Here is a 20,783-nt window from a genome sequence, read left to right on the forward strand (position 1 = left end):
TTGATGACCCTTTAAAAAAAAAATCTGCCTGATCTGAGTTTTGAGGATGCAGAAGGGTTCCCCTTCTGTCCACAGCTCCCAGAGGCCGTTCACTAGCCAATCTGGTGGCCGAGGGAATGAGTAATCTATTACTCTTGCCTGTGAGTGAAAAGTTCCATTGATGATGTGTCTACACATTCTTTGGAAATGTCAGTGGGGATGAATCACGGGCTGCAGGATTGTACCATGGGGCTGGCCAGTGAGCTGGCTTGATGACTAAATCTCCCCCCTGTGATGTCACCAGCCTCACAGTCCCACTCCCCACCAAAAGGGAAAAGTAATTCCACTGGAGATGCCCAACCCAACTCTGGTGGGGCAATGCCAAACCCGGGCAGCCTGGCTTAAGTCAAAGGCATGACCTTCGGGGACACTTCCAACTATCCGGCAAGTCACTCCACTTCTCTGACTTGCCTTGTGTGTAAAGTGGGCATAATGTTCATTCATGAAACCAGTATGTATTGAACACGAAGTAGGAGCTGGCGAGGGTGAGTGAGCCAGCCAGGTAGGCACCTGTTTCTTCAGAGCTCACAGCTGGTGAGACAAATAGGTGACAAACAGGGAAGGAAAGCAAAACCATAATTGCCCTATTGAGAATGTCATGAAGTGACAAGGACAGGACAGTGGCATAGAGAGCTGGGGGCGAGCTGGGTTGGGGGCTGGTGTTAGTGGGGCCTTCAGGAGGAGATGGCACCAGGCAGACACCTGTAGGCAGGGACCGAGCAGTGCAAAAATCTGGGTGGAGGAACCAGTAAGGGCACCAGCTCTGGGGTGGGGAGAAGCTCCCTACATTGGCGGGCAGAGGCCAGCATGCTGCTGTAAGGAGAGAAGAGAAGAGAGGGCAGGGTAAGGTCAGGGTCAGAGGATGTAGGGACTGGGGAGCCTGTGAGAAAGTTGTGTCTTGTGAACCTACCAAGGAAATGTCACAATATATCAAGAGTGCAAGGACAGGAAAGATGAGTCCTTTCTTCGGAAGTGTCTTTGCTGGAGGGGTCCAGAGCCCTGCTGGAGTGGGGAGGACCCCCTGGTGGGCTTTCCCCTGGGCTTCCTCAAGCCTGCAGACATTCCCTGGAGAACACCGCTGTCCAGAGCTGTGCCAGACTGGGAAACCAAAAAGGGATCCTGAGTAGATGCAGGGCGGCCGGCTGAGTCTGGGGCAGCTTCCCCCCTGGGCCACATTGAGCCCTTAATGACCATTGAACAACAGTGGCATGGTCGCGTGGGTTCGGGATAAGCTACTTCAACACTGCGGGGCCACGTTTCTTGGGGCTAGCCGTCCAGAACATCACCTCTTCCGCCTTGCTGAGTTTCTGCTCTGAACCAGAGGATCAGCCAGAGAGCTGCCGTTTCAGCACCAGGAGGGGGCGCTAGATCACTTTAAAAAGTGTCATGATGGTTTTTTTTTTTTTTAGTAACATTCTTTAAATCAACTTTTAAAAATTAAAAATATACTTTAGCCTCATTTTTATTTTATTTATTTTTTAAAAAGATTTCATTTATTTATTTGTCAGAGAGATTGAGAGAGAGTGAGAGCACAAGCAGGGGGAGCGGGAGGCAGAGGGAGAAGCAGGCTCCCCACTGAGCAGGGAGCCTGAGGTGTGACTGGATCCCAGGACCCTGGGATCATGACCTGAGCCGAAGGCAGACGCTTCACCGACTGAGCCACCAAGGCACCCGCTTTTTTTTTTTTTTAAGCTAAGTATGTAGCACTTTACCAGGTATGTATGTATTTATCGTTTCCCCAACAAATGTAATGAGACTCTATTAAGTGTTGTGGCTTTAAGGATTAAGCTTCAGATATACTTACACTTTCCAAATTGAACTCTTTAAAAAGAGATGCTTGCAGTGTTTAAAGAAAAAAACAATACAAAAAGAGTAAAAAGCAAGTACCTATCCCCCCAAATTCTGAGGCCCCCCCAGACTCTGGCCCTAGATCAGCCATGGTTATCAGCATCTTGTGTCTCCTCCCTGAGATGGCCTGTGTGTGTAAAAGTATGGACGTACAAGCCTCCTTCTCTTAACTACACATGTGTGCATATCTACACACCATTCTACACCTTGCTTGTTTCACTTAGCAATGTACTTTTGAGATTGTTCCAGATCAACACATGTACCTAAACCGAATTCATTTTAACAGTTCAATTACTATTCCACTGTATGCATGTACCATAACTGCATTAACTAGTCTCTTTAAAAAAACATTTTTATTTATTTGACAGAGAGAGAGAGAGCCCAAGCAGGGGGAGGGGGAGGGGCAGAGGAAGAGGGAGAAGCAGTCTCCCCACTGATCAGGGAGCCCGATTTGGGACTCGATCCCAGGACCCTGAGATCATGACCTGAACCAAAGGCAGATGCTTAACCGACTGAGCCACCCAGATGCCTTTAACTAGTCTCTTTTGATGAAGGAGCCTTTATCCTTTCATAATCCCCTCTAGCACTCCAGTGAAACCTATGGACATCTCAGAAAAAAAAAATGTTTTATGTGCATAAAGAAAAATACACAGGAGTACAAGAGAAGCTGATTATAGTGTATAAAAGTTCTCTCCATGGGCACTGTGGGAGTCTGGACCCGGAGATAAGGACCCCTAACTGCTGCCCAGTTCCCAGCTGCAATAAACATCATGTACAAATACTTACTTATTTCTCTAGGACAACTCTCTAGATGTGGAATGGCTGGGACACAGATCTCAATTTTCTACCACGAGAAAGCACTAGCTTTACATTAAAAAGGGGCATTATAACAATAATACTAGTCCTAAAGGGTGGTAGTGAGGGCAAATTAGACTAAAATATAAGGATGCTTACGTTCTATTGGGGTCAACAGGTGATGGACAGGTAGAAAACAAACGATAAATAATTTTAGCTATGAAGGAAATCAATCCTGGTGATGTGATAAGAGGGACTGACTGGATGGGCAGGTGGGTGGTGGCTTCATACAAAAAGGAGGTCAGGGTAATCCTACAGAGTGGGTGCTCTCGGAGTTTGAGGACTGAAGACAGAAGTAGCCGGGCACGTGAGGATCTGGGAAAAGATTGTATTCCTCTTGTGCTTTTTATTTTATTTATTTTTTAAAAAGATTTAAAAAAAGACAGAAGTAGCCGGGCACTTTTTATGCAAGTTTTGGGATTGATGTCTAATCTGAGGTCGAAACCCTAAAACTATTCTGAAGAGAGCCCACCGAGTGCCTCCATGTGACAGAGAACACATGCTATAGACAGCCTGAATGATTTCTCCCTGTGGATATGGAAGGGTCCAGAAGAACATAGGGAATAAAGGGAGACAATGGAGAGAACTCCTTCCAGAAGTATGGATATCTTAGGGTTCTTACCTTCTTTATGGAGTTCTATAAACCTGGATAATTATAAGCAAGGTCAGTGGGAAAAGCTCAGTCTTGACCTTGAGTCTTGAAGGCTGTAGTTCTTGGAAAGACCTGTAGGTGGAGCTGAATGACAAGGAACAGACAAAACCTTGCAGCATCCAGACTGTTGCAGTCCGGATTGAGCCAATCACTCCCTACATCCAGTGCAAAAATACAGCATATGAATGGCAGCTTCTGCTACATTAATATTTCTGAGAATGTATGCGCTCCACAGGAGGGAAATTAAAGGACATTTATGTAGCACCTGTTATGGGTCTAGTAACCTCAAGGTTATTTGTATGCAAGCATTTCCCTCTTCCTTCCCACTACTATATAAACCAGGGATCATGCAGGGAATGTAGACGAGTGGATAAGGCATGGGAGCTGAGAAACACATGCCCTTTTGTAATGTTTTCATTTCTCCATTTTGGGTAGGCATCATAAACACAGAGAAAGATTTTTCTATTATAAGAAACCTTATAGGCTTCAGAGAAGCAAGAGATACTCTGGCTGGAGGTCGGGCAGGGACTGGTCGGTCTGCTGTTCGTGGGGACTCTGAGCCAATGGACAGCACATGTCCCTCTAAAGGGGATGGCTGTGACTCAGCTGCACCTGAGTGTCAGCTTGGCTAGAATACAGGTCTGGTGCTTCCAGAGGTTCCAATTTTGTGGAGAAGCCAGAAATCTAGATTGTTATGTAAAAGCTCCAGGTTTTAAAATGTTAGTGACTCACAATACCCTGTGCAGTCCCAGTTCAAGGCTTCCACGGGCTGAATGCAGTCTCCATGCTACAAGTTTTCCACCTCTGGAAAGAGTTGCTATTGGTCCCTTGACTGGGGGAAGAAGGCAGCCCTAGTGAGTGTCGCCAGGTGCCTGGGAGGAGACTTGATGTCTGTCACCTCACGTTCCTGTTTTATCCACTCTACGAAGTGGCCATTCTGAGAAAGCCGAAGAGCTCAAGCCACTGCCTGGGGTTGCTCAGTTTCATGAGAGACAAGGAGAGTTGACCATACTGCCTCCTTCAGAAGCGAGGGACCAGGACAGCTGGAAATCACCCACTCAAAATTAGCCTGCCTCACTGCAGCACTATTCACAATCGCTGGAGGGTGGCAATAGCCCAGATGTCCATCAGCTGGTGAGCAGATAAACAAAATGAGGTCTAGCCACACGATGGAATGTTACTCAGCCCTAAAAAGAAATGACGTTCTGACACGTGTAGCAACACGGATGTGCCTCGGAAACATGATGTCAAGTGAAAGAAGCCAGACGCAAAAGGCCACATATGGTGTGATTCCATGAAATGTCCTGGGTTGGCAAATCCATAGAGACAGAAAAACAGAGTAGTGGTTGCCAGGGGCTGGGGGTGATGCTTCATGGGGATGGGGTTTCTGTTTGGGGTGATGAAAATGTTCTGGAACAGATGGCAGTAATGATGGCTGCTCAACATTGTGAATGTACTAAATGTCACCAGTGGTAAATCTTACATGATGTGTATTTTACCACCAAAAAAAAAAAGAGAGAAGCCCCTGGGGGTGGGGGAAATCAGTCTGTGGATCCTCTTCCCCTCTTGGATTGAGATAGCCTTTGTGCCTCTCAAGGTTTACTGGGCCCGCCAGTCACCTGCAGATTTCCTAAAATACAGTTTCTGATGCAATTTGTCTCAGCGGGGCTCCGAGAATCTGCATTTTTACAAGCTCCCAGGCGAGGCTGATGCTGCAGGTCCTGGGACCACACTTTGAGCACTGTGGGTACATTAAGAAGGAGCAAAATAGTCACAGACTTCTTAAGAAACGCGGCCAAGCCCTACACCTCGTAAGTGGCCAAGCCAACACTTTAGACTCACTCAAGCCAACTAAACCTCAGGGGAGGTGGGGCAGCCACTAACTGATGCTAAGGGGTTAGCTAATAGTTAAGTGTTACTTTGTGTTGGGCCAAGGGTTCAGAGCTAGAATTCTGAGGGGTGCTTGAGCTTGCATGGGAAAAAAAAATCTTTATTTCACTAACCTCTAACTGAAATTAGCATTTTCTTCCACCATGTACATAGCAACGAACCTCTGTAGTATCAGCAGGGCCCTTGGCCCATGATGGAGTTCAGGACACGTGAAGGAATTCAAGACATGCCACCTCCAAAAGCGTGGCTTTGACATATTGATTATTTTGAGCTGAAGGCACTGGAAAAACAGCCGGTGCAAAAAAGGGCACTCTGACCTCCCTCCCTGCTTCTTTTTGAAAGCAGAGGATAAACTCCCACGTGAAAGATGTCTCCTCCCTGCACCAGGAGGAACGCAACATTCTTATCGCCAGAGACAGGGAGCCTTGGCTGAGAAAAATCTGCACAAACTTTGTTAAAATAACTCATCTTCCTTTAGCCTTCCCATGTATTTTAGTCACTTTTCCATAATTGTTACTCTTTGTTCAACCTCATGTAGCACTGGGGCCTTGCCACTTCTTTGGGTCTTCACTTCTTATGAGGGCTCTGGCATCACATAAAACTTTCATTAAATCTTTTTTAAAAAAGATTTATTTATTTATTTGAGAGAGAGAGAGAGAGAGAGAGAGAATGCGAGTGGGGGTGAGGGGCAGAGGGAGAGAGAGGATCTCAAGCAGACTCCCCACTGAGCATGGAGCTCGACACGGGCCTCAATCTCACAAGCCTGAGATCATGATCTGAGCTGAAACCAAGAGTCAGACACTCAACCGACTGAGCCCCCCAGGTGCCCCTTAAATAAATTTTTGTGTTTTCTCTCTTGTTAATCTATCTTTTGTTACACAACCCAGCTGAGAACCTAGAGGGGTAGAAGAAAAAAATATTTTTCCCCCTTCTGCTTGGATCACGGATAAAATCCCAGATATTTTCATAATTCTTTACACTTGCTGCAGGTATCTTGAAATACTGTTTATGTTCCACATTACCTCCAAATTATGCTTAATTCGAAACACAGCTATATCTTGTTAATGGGTGAATAAAGAAGCTCATTTATTGAACCACCTATTTGTTTGAAAATATATTTTGATAACTGTATTTCAGTATGATGGGTTTCTATTGCAATCCTATGCATTTTATTTTCTGAATTGAAAACCATTGTTCTGAGCAGGTGTCCTTGGCACAAAATGGTTAAGTGCCCGTGTTTTAAGTGCTGCGCTTTACATGCCCTGCCTTATTTAACTTTCAAAACAGCTTTTTATTTAGTTAGTGTGTTAGTTTTTTAAGTAAGCTCCATGCACAACATGGTGCTTGAACTCATGACCCTGAGATTAAAAGCCAGATGCCCCCTGAAGAGCTTGCATTTATTTATTGTTTATTTATTTTTTTCAAAACAGCTTTTTGAAGCTGGTGCTGTTGTTAAGCACTTCCTTTTTGCAAAGGAAGAAACTGAAGATCGGAATATTAACTTGGCCAAGAGCATCTATGTAGAAAGTTAGAGCCTGGATTTGAATGACTCGGAGCCTCTGCTCCCAACCATTATGCTCCATGCCTAGAAATGGTAACAGAAGTGTTGGTGCTAATGGCTGAGCCTACTTAGAAAGATTCTCCTTAAAGTTCCTGCGGCCTTTTAAGTTCAATGGAACACCGTCGGTTCCCCCATTATTGCCGCCAAAGATGGAGCCCAGGCAGGGGAGGAATTCTGCAGTCCCTGCCTTTTCCCAGCCACCCCTGGGCCGCTGCATCTGATTGGTGGATCCTCTGTCACGTGCCTGTGCCCTGCTGCAAGGGAGGCTGGGAAAGTGAGTCCAAGGTAGGAGGCTGGCATCGCACCATGAAGGTGGGGGTTCCTCAAAATTGGAAGAAAGTTCAGAAGACAAAACAAAAACAAAACAAAAACAAACTCAAGTTTACTACAAACCCTAATATAAATCTGGCTGCTCAGTGGGTGCCAGCTTCTGGCAGCTCACAGGCAGGAGGCTGTGGTTGGCAAATAATAATTACAGCAATACTACTAAGCAATATTCTAAGCACTTTATGGGCAGTAATTTATTTTATCTCCACAACAACTCTGTGAGATAGTTACTATCATTAGCATACCCATTTTACAGATGAGGAAACTAAGTCTGAGAAGGGGGGAAGTGGCTCTCTCTCAACCACTTTTTTTTTTTTTTAAGATTTTATTTATTTATTTGAGAGAGAGAGAATGAGAGACAGAGACCACGAGAGGGAAGAGGGCAGAGGGAGAAGCAGACCCCCTGCTGAGCAGGGAGCCCGATGCGGGACTCGGTCCCGGGACTCCGGGATCATGACCTGAGCCGAAGGCAGTCGCTTAACCAACTGAGCCACCCAGGCGCCCCTCTCAACCACTTTCAATGCTATTCATTTATCGCCTGTGCCTTGCTTGGGCTGCCATGATGACAGCCTTTGAGTGGTCGCGTCCTCCACAACCCTGCCACCCTCCATCATCTGATACTCCTCCCGATTTCCAATGCAAGTTGTCTGTCTGGGCCCTGTAGTTTTACGTTTGAGTTTCCAACTCCTGCCCAGTTCCCTGAGACCTTTGGGGTAGGAATGGGGGTCAGGTGTGCCTTGCAGATTTATTTTAGTGGTCCCTGACCAGAACCTCCAGTATCAATAATTTTTTAAGAAGCCCCCAGAAGATTCTCATGTGAGCATGGCTGAGAACCTCTGGATAGCTTCAGAAGGAATCTCAGCACAGCTCAGTGTGATGAGTCCTGATTACACACCGTCTACTTGCTGGACTGGCAGGCCCAAGGTCCATGCAGCAGTGAGGGAGGGGAGAGACAGGTTGCTCCCAGGGGGTTGAGGAGGGGAGGAGGAAGTGAGGAGAAGGCAGGCTGGAAGAGCACCCCAGACTTTTAAAAATATTATTATTATTTTTTTTAAAGATTTTATTTATTATTTATTTATTCATTTATTTATTTAAGATTTTATTTATTTATTTATTTAACAGAGAGACACAGTGAGAGAGGGAACACAAGCAGGGGGAGCGGGAGAGGGAGAAGCAGGCTTCCCGCAGAGCAGGGACCCCGATGCGGGGCTCGATCCCAGGACCCTGGGATCATGACCTGAGCTGAAGGCAGACGCTTAACGACTGAGCCACGCAGGCGCCCCTTTATTATTTATTTGAGAGAGAGAATGAGATAGTGAGAACATGAGAGGGGGGAGGGTCAGGAGAAGCAGACTCCCTGCTGAGCAGGGAGCCTGATGCGGGGCTCGATCCCGGGACTCCAGGATCATGACCTGAGCCGAAGGCAGTCGCTTAATCAACTGAGCCACCCAGGTACCCCTTTTTAAAAAAAATATTATTTATTTATTTGAGAGAGAGAGAGCAAGAGAGAGCACAAGCGGGGGAGAAGCGGAGGGAGAGGGAAAAGCAGACTCCCCGCTGAGCAGGGAGCCTGATGTGGGGCTCGATCCCAGGACCCTGGGATCATGACCTGAGCCAAAGGCAGATGCTTAACTGACTGAGCCACCCAGGCGCCCAAGAGCATCCCAGATAAAGAGAACTCTGCGAAACGGCAGTGAGAGGACCTGAAAGGTTTGGATATGAACTCTTATGCCATTGATGGCAGCTTGCCTGGGGCTGAGCCTCCTCTCCTCTGCACGCCCATGGCCTGGTTGCAGACCCCTACATGCCTGGAGCTTCCAAGAGGGGAAGGAGAAGTGGAGAAGGAAGAGGATGGGCAGGGGAGCTGGAACCTGGCCATGGACGACTCAAGATGGTCCAAGGCCTCTTAGACTTTAGCTTGAGGGCTGAGATGTTTACTTTTTTTTTTTTCAAGCTGAGTTTGTTTTTTTTTTTTAAGCATATGGGCCTCAGAAGCTGGTAAAGGTGATTGGAGTAGCAGCAGGGGTGACCAACTGTTCCGGTTTGCACAGGATACGGAACATCTGATTGGTGGATCCTCTGTCACGAACCAGGATAGCCCCAGGCAAACTGGGACAGTTGGTCACCCCAGCAGAAGCCGAGTGTCCTTGCACCTTCATCCCTCCAGGTCCCGCCAGTGTGGGTGCAGACCAGTGTCTCTCGAACCTCACCATGTACATCAATCATCTGGACTCTCGCTGAAATGCAGACAGATTCCACATCCAGAGCAGGGCCTGGGAATCTGCATTTCTAACAGGCTTCCAGGGGCATGGGTGCCATTGGTCCTTGCACTGCTGTTTGAGTAGCAAGGGCCTAGAGCATATTTAGACTCATTGCAAACCAGCTACTTTTGACCACAACTAGGGGAGAGAGAGGGTCTTTGCTCCTTCAAAAAGCACAGTCGCGTTTCCACTGGATTGTCCAGGCCCCAGATTTGCTTTGCAGATCAGCTGCTGAATATATTTCGGTTTGAAATCCACGCACATCACTCACAGACAACACCCATCACAGGCACCGTTGACTTGGTTTTCTTTCTAACTGGGTGCAGTGGGGTTGCATCTGGCATCCTCCTCTCCTCCTTTCTCCTCCTTGTAGCTCACTTACTTTTCACCCCACAGTAGCCTGCGTCCGTGTGCAAATGAAAACAATCGCAGGGAAGATGAGAACACTTGCTGAGCCGCCTGTTGGAGAGAGATTGAAATAAAGATTTTTCCCCCTCTCCCTCTCTTAAGCAGTAGAGGCAGGTTTGTTGACATTATTGGAGGGGGCAACAATGACATTTGAGTTCTAGGAATGTTGTTTTGAAGAGCAGGAGTCTCGGCCCCCCACATCCCATCACCCCTGTTTCCTTTCACTACTGCTTACATAGGATGGCTCTAGGCCAGTTCAGCATGGTGGAACTGGGTGGGCTGTGACCTTGGCAAGTTTCTTATCTTACCTGTAATGTGGGGATAGCGGCTGGGCCTACTGAGCTGGGCATCCCCTGTTTGTTCCCCAGACCCATTCTCTGCCCCCAGGGGAGAGAGACTGCCTCACTCGGGCATCCTGTCCTCTGGATGCTTAGGGAGGCACCAGTAGAAGATGGGTGTTGGGGAGATTTCTTACCTGTTTCCTCCCTGCTCTGGCCTGAGCTGTGTGTTTCTGTCTGACACAGCTCCTGCCGGGCAGATCCCTCTATAGCTGCAGGCCTGAGGATGTGTTCCAATTGCCAGTGTTTTTTCCTCTCACACTTCACTACTACCTGTTCTGTGATATTTAATAGGGTTCCTTAAGCATCTCTCCTTTGCAGTAAGTGCAATGTTAAGTTCCATCCATAGAGGGCGCTAGAGGGACACAGCTGGCTCCGTTTGTTTTCTTCCTTTGCCCACTTTCAGCCCAGGAGGTGGAGCATGTTCCCAGCCTGGCCAACCAGAGCACCGACTCCCAGTGGCCTCCCTGATGGACTCAGGGGTGGGCACAGGGTCTAAGCTACTCCACAGTCTGAGCGAATCTCAGAACTTCTGGCAGGAGCTACCCAAGAGGTGCCTTGCTCCTTCTCGCTGGACTTGAATTTGAGGAGATGAGAGGCAGCGCAGCTTCAGCCACGTTGTCACCATGTGGGGAGAGTCTTGAGCTGCCAGGTGGAGCAGGAGAGTGAAGCCGACCAGGTGGAGACTGTAAGCTGGAGAGAAACTGACTCCTCCTGACATTGAGCTGCACCTGAGCCTGGCAGGACCTTGGACTTTTCAGTTATGTGAACCTATGAATGTCCTTTCTCCACACTTCTTCCTCCACCAACACATTCCCCCCCCACCCCCCACTTAAGCCAGTTTGAGTTGGGTTTTCTGCTATTTAGAAATATAATAATCCTCCCTGATATAATACCCATTTAATTTTTACAAAATGGCTTTAGGAAAAAGTTATGATTAACTATCTCCTCCTTGCCAAGCACTTGATTGCATTATGTCATGGGATCCTCTCCCCATCCCCACACAGCCTTGGAGGAAGCTGTTATTATTATCCCCTTCCAGATGAAGAAAACAATGCTCTGGGGCACCTGGGTGGCTCAGTTGGTTAAGCGTCTGACTTCCACTCAGGTCATGGTCTTGGGGTCCTGGAATCAAGCCCTGTGGCGGGCTCCACGCTCAGCAGGGAGTCTGCTTCTCCCTCTGTCCCTCCCCCCTGCTTGTGCATGCACACACCCTCACTCTCTCTCTCAAATAAATAAATACAATCTTAAAAGAAAGAAAACAATGCTCAGAGAAGTAGGTAACTAGCTCAAGGCTACCCAGCTAGTCAGCGGCAGAAGCAGGATAAGCCCTTAATGTTACCTCCCAGCAGAGGGAAGCCAGTTGTCCACCTTCTCAAGCGGCCAGAGCCTCGCATCGCAACAGAGGGAGCACTCACTGGCCACAGGGGAAGGCAGGGGCGAAATCTGGATCCGTGAGTAATTGTACAACAATGCAGTTCCCCCACATTCATTACCTAACTGCTAATGAAAAGATCTCCAAATCGTGATGCTGCCAAATCTGTTGGAACGAAGTGCGAACATGCATTTGTAATTAGCAGCCGCCGCCGTGCAGGCAAATGAGAAATGTGTGAAAATCCCTTGAAATGTTATAAAAAAAGCAGGCTAACGCATACCCTTGTTATCTTGTGTATGCTATTAATTTACCAGACTCTTTTCATCGTTGCTAGTTGAGATCTGGGGAGTAATGAACAATAATAGGAATAGCTACTATTTATCGAACACTTACCATGGGCTAGATTCTGTTCTTGGTGCTTTATATTCTTTGTTTCATTCAATCTTCTTGTCACTCCAGTATGGTGGGTATTATTATTCATTTTTTACAGAGGACGAATGAGAGGTTTAGTAACTTACCCAGGGATACACAGCAAGGTTGTAGCTTGTCAGGGAATTGAACTTCTTAGCTCCAAAGCCCAAGATCTTTCTTTCTGTTCTGGGACTTGCAACACCTTTTGTTACTCCAAGTTGTCCCACTCATATATTAGTATGTGCCTATTTGGGGTGGTTTAATTAAGAAAATTGTGTGGATTGACTCTTCTGAAGGCAAGTGGGCCTGAGTGTGGCTACAGTGCTAAATTCAGCTTTAAAGATTTATTTATTTTTATTTTAGAGAGACAAAGAGGGAGCATGGGGGAAGGGGCAGAGGGAGAGGGAGAGAGAGAATCCTCAAGCAGACTCTCTGCTGAGCATGGAGCCCGATGCGGGGCTTGATCCCAGGACCCCGAGACCATGACCTGAGCCAAAATCAAGAGTCAGACGCTCAACTGACTGAGCCACCCAGGCACCCCCCCTAAGGTCAGCTTTAAGACACTCTCTTGTTAAGGCTGTCTTGATAGATGCTAAAGTTCACAGGACCCTTCCCGGACTTCTAATTCAGACTCAGGTATCTACCATGCACTGAAAATGACAGAAACCCAATCTATTGAATCATATTAATTAAAAGTCCAAGGGAGAGGATGGCTTCAGGTACTGCTGGTTCTAGAGATGTAACACTGACTAGAACCTCGTTTCATTCTCTCCCTCCCTTGGATCTCTTTCCTCTGTGTTGGCTCCATTCTCCAGCTCCCATCTCTATACCACTCAGGTTTATATTCAGTGAGCAAGAGAGATCTTTGTGGATAGGAGCTGTAAGAATCCTAACATCCATTTGGAGCATGGAGTCCAGGAAGGTGACAGCTCTAAGGTATCCTCAAAGACCCAGATTCCCATCTTCCTGTTCTACCACCCTCAGCATTTGGCTTGTATCTTTATGGCCACCTCATGGTCCAAGAGGGCTGTTAGAGATCCAGCAATCACATGTATGTTCCAGGGACAGGAAGAACAGAAGTACCATCTCCTCCCTTTTAAGGAACCTTCTCAAAATCCCCCACAAGACTATCTTACTGGCCAGAACTTTTCCATTTGGCCACATCTAGCTGCAAGGGAGGCTAGGAAACATAATCTCTGTTCTCAGTGGTAGCATGTCTGGATTAAACTGGTAGACATTAGGAAGGAAGGGGAGTGTGGCTGTTGGATGGGCCACCAGAGTTTCTGTCCCATTGGCCATTGCCAGATGCTGGTGGGGAGAGGAATTACAGGGGTCCACTTATGTTGGCAGATAGTGTGCTGGGGTCTTATAGTTTGTCCTCAGTGAAATGGATATTTTAGAAAGAGCTCTGGAATAGTGGCCATAAGTTCTTGATCGCTAATTCCAGCTCTGCCAGTAACTCGCTGTGTGATCACACACACATCATTTTGCTTCTCGTGTCTTCAGACTGTAAAATGGGGATAATAATCACATCAGCTGGATATGTTTCTGGATGCAAGCTGAGAATGCCTGACAAGCAGTAGGGTGACCAAATTATCTGGGTTTCCTGGGAGCTTTCCTGGGTTCAGGACTGAACACAGCATCCCAGGAACCACCCCGGGCCTGGGCAAACCAGGATGGTTACCCAAGTGGCAGTAACTTAAATCATAAAGACCTTTATTGCTTGGAGGTAGGCGTTCCTGGGTGGGTCCAGCAGCTTAATCATGTCTGCGAGGTTCCGCACAGGTTCTTTGCGTTTCTCAGCCCTACCTCCTTCACAAGTTGGATGTCCTCCCTCTAGCTCACCACCCACTGTCTGAGCTCGGGCTCCCCAGAAGCAGAAGTGGGCGACCGAGATGAGGATTGAGGTCCCTGTGATTTATCAGGCATGCTCTCAAAAGAAACCAGCAAGGGAGGAGGGAGGCAGGACTGGGTGGGGAAGAGGAGAAACGAGGATGTGGTTTCAGCTGGAGTTGGGTTTCAGATTGACAACACGGGTAGCTGGGATGCTCGCACCCCATCACAGGACACATTCCGCCTCTAGGCAAAGGGCTGAGGACTTGCATGCTCGAGTCAGTGGGTCACCGGCTGGGTGAGCTGCCTCGGTGCGGTGGGGGGGTGTGAACTCACAGGCCTCTCTGCATGTTGTGATTCCCTAGAGAGGTGGCTGCCCTGAGGCACAACAACACACAGAAGCTGGGGCCAGGCACCCAGAGAGTCTTTGATCCATGTCCCCGCTCAACAGCATCCAGGACAGAAGAGAGGAAAGAGAAGAAAAGTACTTACTCTCGTCAGATGGAAAACATCCGCAGCAACCTCAGGCGGACTTCTGGGGTCTCATTGGCCAGAACTGGTCATGTGCCCACCTCCAAGACCCATTGGCCAACAGTGATGGGATGACCGTGGTTGGCATAAACCCTGGGACTGAACAAAAGCTCAACCTCCTGATGGGGAAGTGGGGGAATGGTTTTCCCGTGTCTGCCCCCCAACCCTGGGGGTGTGAAGTCTGAGCACTGATCACAGACACAAGTGGTTGTCGCTTCCCCTCTAGATCTTTCCGAGGCCCTGCAGGCAAATATGTTAGACCCCCTTAACGGAGAGGAGTACCCTCTTAACCGTCCCAGACTCTGCCTTGCAATTTCTGGGCAAAGGCGGGCTCTTGCTTTATGTATGCAGAGGAGGTTGGAGGGCCCACTCCAAGTCTTTGCTTGTAGGTCATCAGTCTCAGCGTTTGGGGGTGTGCTTTCGGCTGGGCCTCCGGATTTATTCTCCTTTGAAAGCAAAACATAGCCCAGCAGCCCCTGATGGGATAAGATTGAAGAGCAGAGGGCAAGAGAATAAAGGTACTGCTTCTTTTCTGCAGGCTCCCCTCTCTTCCCCACAACTGTCCCCAGATACCTTGACTGACTGTCACAGCTGAGTAATTTTTATGCCAATTGCAAAAGACCTCTGAGCTTCTAAGGTGAGGAGGCAGTTCCTGTTTAATCAACTTTATGGGAAACAGTTTCTGTCCATTTAGCAGCAATTCTCTCCACCTATTTAATGCACTTGTCATTTAGAGAATGATTCTAATTACTTTTTCTTGGGTCCCATGTATATATAATAATAAGCCAAGGGCGCCTGGGTGGCTCAGTCAGTTAAGCATCTGCCTTTGGCTCAGGTCATGATCTCAGGGTCCTGGGATGGGTCCTGTGTTGGGATCCGTGCTAAGCAGGGAGTCTGCTCGTCCCTCTCCCTCTGGTCCCCCCCCCCCACCGCCCCGCTTGTGCTCTCTCTCTCTCTCAAATAAATAAAATATTGAAAAAAAAATAAACCTAATAACCAGTAACTGAGACCTAGGATCTAGTCCTATTACATTCCTCCCTCCCCCTTATTTCTTAAAACAAGGCCAGTTGATGGCTTTAAATTTACTTCAAGAAATTCATTTATTTGGGTTTTATAGGTCCTTTGAATAAGTTCAAATTCATTCCAGAAAAGGAAATGAAAAAAATCTTTCAGGCTCTGTTCTACAGTTGCAAACAAAGTCCCACAGTATCTTTTCATATATTTAATTCAAAATTCAAGGATGTTGGTGGAAGACTAAATTCACACAGTAGACATTGTTTCTAAACAGAAACCATTGGGTGACCTGGGTGGGGGGTGGGTCAGGTGTTCTGCCTGCCATAATTGTGGTGTCAATACATCGGAATAGATTTTAATGAGATTCAGTCACCATGTATATGAACAGATATGCCCGATATGTGTATATATTTTGTAGGACTCTGCATAGAAGTGAGGGGGATTTACAGATTCATTGATTCAGCAAATATTTATTGAGCACCTACCATGTACCAGCTGCTGTCCTAGACCAAGGATACTCCTGTGAAGGTCCCTGCTCTCATGTAGCTAAACATCTAGTGGAGAGAAAAAGACCGTGAACAAATAAATATATAATGTGTTAGCTGATAAAAAGGGTTTTAGAGAAGGATGAAGCAGGGTAAGGGGGCTGGGTGCTTTAGAATATGGATTTTATTATACAGGTATGGTGAGGCCAAAAGATCAGGAGGAATTGCCGTTGAAAAGCTAGTTTGTTACACTCACAGTTCCCAAGAAGAGGGGGCACACCACAAAATGGGGGGCGGGGGGCACATGGGAAAGCACCAGAGCTGGTCAGAGACAGAGAGGGTGGTGGGCAGATCTGTGGCAAGAGTCTTTATTGTGATCTCTGAGGGAAGGAAGAGATGAAGCCAGGCAAGCAGGCTTAGGATTGGCTAGTTGAATGATTCCAGCAGGCTCTGGGGTGTGAGGGCTGTTCCTGGTTATGTGGCACCTGGCCCCAGGGTGATTAGGACAGGTGGAGAGTGCCCTAGTGTGTGAGAGCCTGAAAAAAAAGGGGCAGTTGGGTGTAGGCTCTGGATTGGTTTATATGTGAAAAGCACATTTGTGGGTGCATTGTTTATCATCTCTAGGAACTGGTGAATCTTGCGGGGGCAGTCCATCTAATGTCTGCAAGTCCTCAGGTATCAAAGCATCAGCATACAGAAAATAAAAGACAAGGTTAATACACTGGGGGCGTTCTGGGAATGTGGTCTTTCCACAGGGCTGGGGGAAGAGGTCAGATAAGGTCTCTCTGTTTAAGTGATATCTGAGCAGAGGACTGAATGAAGAGAGGGATTGAGCAGATATATCCTAGGAAAGAGTCTTCCAGGTGGAGGGAATAGCAAGTGCAAAGGCCCGGAGGTGGGACTGTATTTGGTTTGTTCAGTGACTCGAGAAGAGGTTGGTATAGCTTACAGGAGAGACGAGGAAAGCTTGTCAGGGAGGTAGGGCTGAGAGTGTGTGGGTTGAGATGTCACCGCACTGTGCAGAGAGGGCGTGGGGAGGGGAGGCAGGAGACCAGGGAGACCAGGGGGGAGGCTCTGGCAACAATCCAGGTGGAAGAGGCTAGGGGCTGCACCACTGGAGGACCCAAGTAGACAGATTCCTGCTATAAGCTGACAGGCCTGGATGGGCAGAGGTTTGAGACAGAGTGGGAGAGACAGAACTTGTGTTAGAAGGAACACTTCATTTGTTTCTGAAGGAAAACATACGTGAAGCCATTTTAGCAAATGGAAATCTGAGTGAAAACCATGCTGTCTTTGACTGATGTCTTTCTCTACGCTCCGACAGCCCCGTGCCTGCATGCCCGTCATTCCATACGTCTGGAAATATCTTACTCACGTGTCTTTTTCTCCATCAGATTATCAGCACCTCTGGGGAAGGGGCTGAGTCCAGTTCTGTCTTGGTTGTTTTGTCCCCAGCTGCTGTGATAAGGCCTGTTTCAGAGGAAGTTCTCTGGAAATGTTTGTTCAGAGTGTCTACTTTGCAGATCTGAGTTTTCTCCCTGGGAGGAAGGATTGTGCCCAGCAGGGACGAGTTTCCATGCCCACGTGCTCCCTTGACAACTAGAAAATGTCTCCATCTTCCTCACCTCTTGGCCTTTGCACGGGCTGTCCCCTCTGCTTGGATTGCTGTCCACCCCCCTCCTCCAGGTCCCCGTTTAAAGGCCGCCTCCTCAGAGACACCTTCCCTAACCCTCTTTTTTCCCTCCAGCTTAATTATTTAAGTAATTTCTACACCCAACGTGGGACTCGAACTCACAACCCCGAGATCAAGAGTCGCACGCTCCTCCGACTGAGCCAGCCAGGCGGCTCCCTTCCCTGACCCTCTTAAATGGCTGCTCTCCACCTCTCCCTGGTCCCAGTCACCCCTTGCCAGGTCACTCTGTGCTTACCAACATCAGAAGTTATTGTCTTCAGTTCACATGGCCCACTGTGTGGGCTCTGGTTCTTCGGTGGGAGGTGGTCTTGGTGCCTGCCCTCAGCCCCCTCAGTGGGATGGGTGCTCATGCCCCAGCACCTCTGGGTGCCTGTTGCCAAAGGCTTCCACCTGCACTTCTCGGGGGATTGGCCCTGGGCCAGTTGGAGTTGTCTTGCAGGATACGCCAGGGGGGCGGGGCAGGATCAGAACCAGGGAGGGGCAAGTGGGGCCAAATCACTTAAGTGCAAAGGCAGATCCTGTCTGTACTTAAAATTCTGATATTTTGTTCATTGTGGATTTGGGGCATTAATTTTGATTTTTTCTTTTTTAAAGATTTTATTTTTTTTTTAAGTGATCTCTACACCCAACGTGGGGCTCAAACCCACAACTCTGAGATCAAGAGTCGCACGCTCCCCCGACTGAGCCAGCCAGGCGCCCCTAATTTTGATTTTTTTAAAAAAATACTGCATTAAAATATGATTTATCTTGATTACAGAGTCTTTTTTTGGCTTCCCTTTACATTCTGTGCTCAAGGCAAGAAGTCCTGAACCTGCTCAGGGTGGGGCCTGAGAATCCATATTGTTAAATCTGCCTTCCCAAACCCCCGCTGCGAGGCTTACAGGAGCTGTGAGCTAAATCGGAGATGGAGGATAACCACGTGACCTAAAAAAATAAATCTGGAAAGGCTTGCTTTGCTGTTTCTCCATGAGCAGTGAATTTTGCACACCGCCTGCCCAGCTGTATGGGGTCAGTTGCCTGCACCAGGGTCAAAAGGGAAGCCCCATTATGGCAGGGGCAAGGAATTTGCCCCCACACTTGAATGAGAAGGGTTGTTTTTCACTGTGATTTATAGCTGGGCTTTCTGCTTCAGATTCCACATTGCCAGAAAAAAAGCAGAAATCCATAATCATAAAGTTGGTCACTTTTGCCCTAGAAGCAGCTAGTTAGGAGTTCCAGGGCCTCCTAATTCTTAATTAGGGCCAAAGACCCTACGCCGCCCTCTGGGTGTGCAGGTCAGTGTCTAGAGCTCCTCAGTCCCTCAGGGGAGGTCTGGAGAGGTGCCTAAGTCTGGGTCTCTATCTTGGACACCCGGCGCCGATCAGAACCTGTGCGAGAGAGAAGATGCAGAAGTCTCAACCCTTCTGTGACCCCAGCTCCTCCTCTCTGTACAACCCTAGACTCTGTCCTCCGTGTGGGGGGGGGGGCACAGCTCCCCCTTACCATTGCTGTCCCATTTGGGGCTCCCTCCTCCACCCCAAATGGTATTTGCTTTCCACTCCATTGAGTTTTAAAGGGCTCCATTGTATACGGCTCTGTGTCACGTATCTGTCTGTTTAGGCTTTTCAATTGTCGCATGTCTCACAGCCACTTTGGCGGGGGGGAGGAAGGTCATTCCCTAAATCTAAGGTATTATTACCATGACGGCAACACCCGATTGCTATGACACCCACCAGGCTGGGGAAGGTAGAGCTGAATTACTTTTCAGGCGTGAGTCACGGGCAGCAGGTGTCGGGGGAAACTTTAACAAGGCCCTCGTGACTCAAATGGTATTTCCACTCTGCGTCACTGTGTGTACGTCGTGCTGAGGTCCCCATGCCTCCCCACCCAAGCCAGAGAGAGGACGTGCTCCAAGGCCTTTCTACTTCCTGGCTGTCTTTCCCGCTTCCCTTCCCATCCATTCCCTCCCCAGCCGTTTCGGGAGCACCTACTAGCTGCCAGGCCCTGGGCTAGGTGCTGGGAGCCAGCGGTGAGCTGCGTTGCCCAGTAGGGACTCAGAGCGCGGGAGCAGCGCCGAGCTCCTTGTGCAGGAGACAGACCGTAACTGAGTGGCAGGGAATACATGGGGCAACTTGGAAGGTCGACAGGTGGATGAAGACGATCAAGCAGGATAGGAGGGAGGAAGGTGGAGGTGCTGGTGTGCATTCTTCAGAGAGGTGGTCAGGGGAGTGAGGGAAGGGGCAGCCATGGAGGGTTCTTCGGGAAGGGCATTCCAGGTAGAGGGATCCGCAGATGTGAAAGCCCGAGGTGGGAAGGGGCTGGGTGTGTCGGCAGAGCCAGAGGGCCCTGTGGCCGGGGGGAGTGAGCAAAGCAGACAGAAGCTGGGGATGAAGCTGGAGAGGACAGGGCCCGGGTCACTCAGGGCACTGGGGTTTTATTCTCAATATAATGGACGGCCCCTGGTGGACTCAGGCGAGGCGGTCAGATTTGTGTCAGAGTGTGCTTCCTGCTGCCGGCCCAAGGGCGGGATCACGGCCAAGGCAGCAGTGGGTATGGGATGAAGAAAGCCATGTTGCTGTACCCGTGAGGGTGAAACCAGGCTGTGGCTATATCGTGGGGGGTAAAGCCCCCTCCCTGTCCTAGCACTTGAGGGGCTCTGATGCCCTCGGGCTGAGTAAATCTGTTGGCTGGTGGGGGGGTGGGGGGGCCCCTCTCTAATGTGCATCAGGAGCAGATCCCAGCCGGGTGGGTGCTCTGGAGGCTTCTGGAGGGCACGCGGAGGCCTTAGGGGGCCCCAGGCAGTGCCTCTCAGACTGCTCTGGGGTACCATGACCCACCTTCTCAAAGCATCAGTCCCACTCTAGATTTAGATTCACGTTCAGGGAAGTGATTTAAAGCATTTTTTTTTTTTTAAATAATGTTAAAATGAATGTGGAGTGGAGAAGAAAATCCACAGTATTTTTAAAAAGATAAAACGATGCTATTTCACCTTTGTCGTCGGCAATGCTGACGGGCCCCTTGGTGTCCACTTAACCATTGCGGGGCCTTGGGGGAAAAGTTTGAGAAGCCTAAGGTGCAAGAGAAGAGAACAGAGGATGGAAGAGAAGGAAAAAGGGAGGAAGAGAGGTCAGGAGGTGAGAGGAATCAAAGAAAAACAGAAAGGGAACGCAGTATTTACTGCCAATTTCCCCAGAGGTATCTGTTTTCTCCCTGTTCTCTAACCCCGCTGGGCGTGATAGGTCTGAACGACGGAAGGAAACAGGCCGGTGTCCTCCCAGTACCC

Source organism: Mirounga angustirostris, unplaced genomic scaffold, assembly GCF_029215605.1.
Source record: "Mirounga angustirostris isolate CCGP_5_RB_7025 unplaced genomic scaffold, mMirAng1.0.hap1 SCAF_10, whole genome shotgun sequence".
Classification (NCBI taxonomy): Eukaryota; Metazoa; Chordata; class Mammalia; order Carnivora; family Phocidae; genus Mirounga; species Mirounga angustirostris.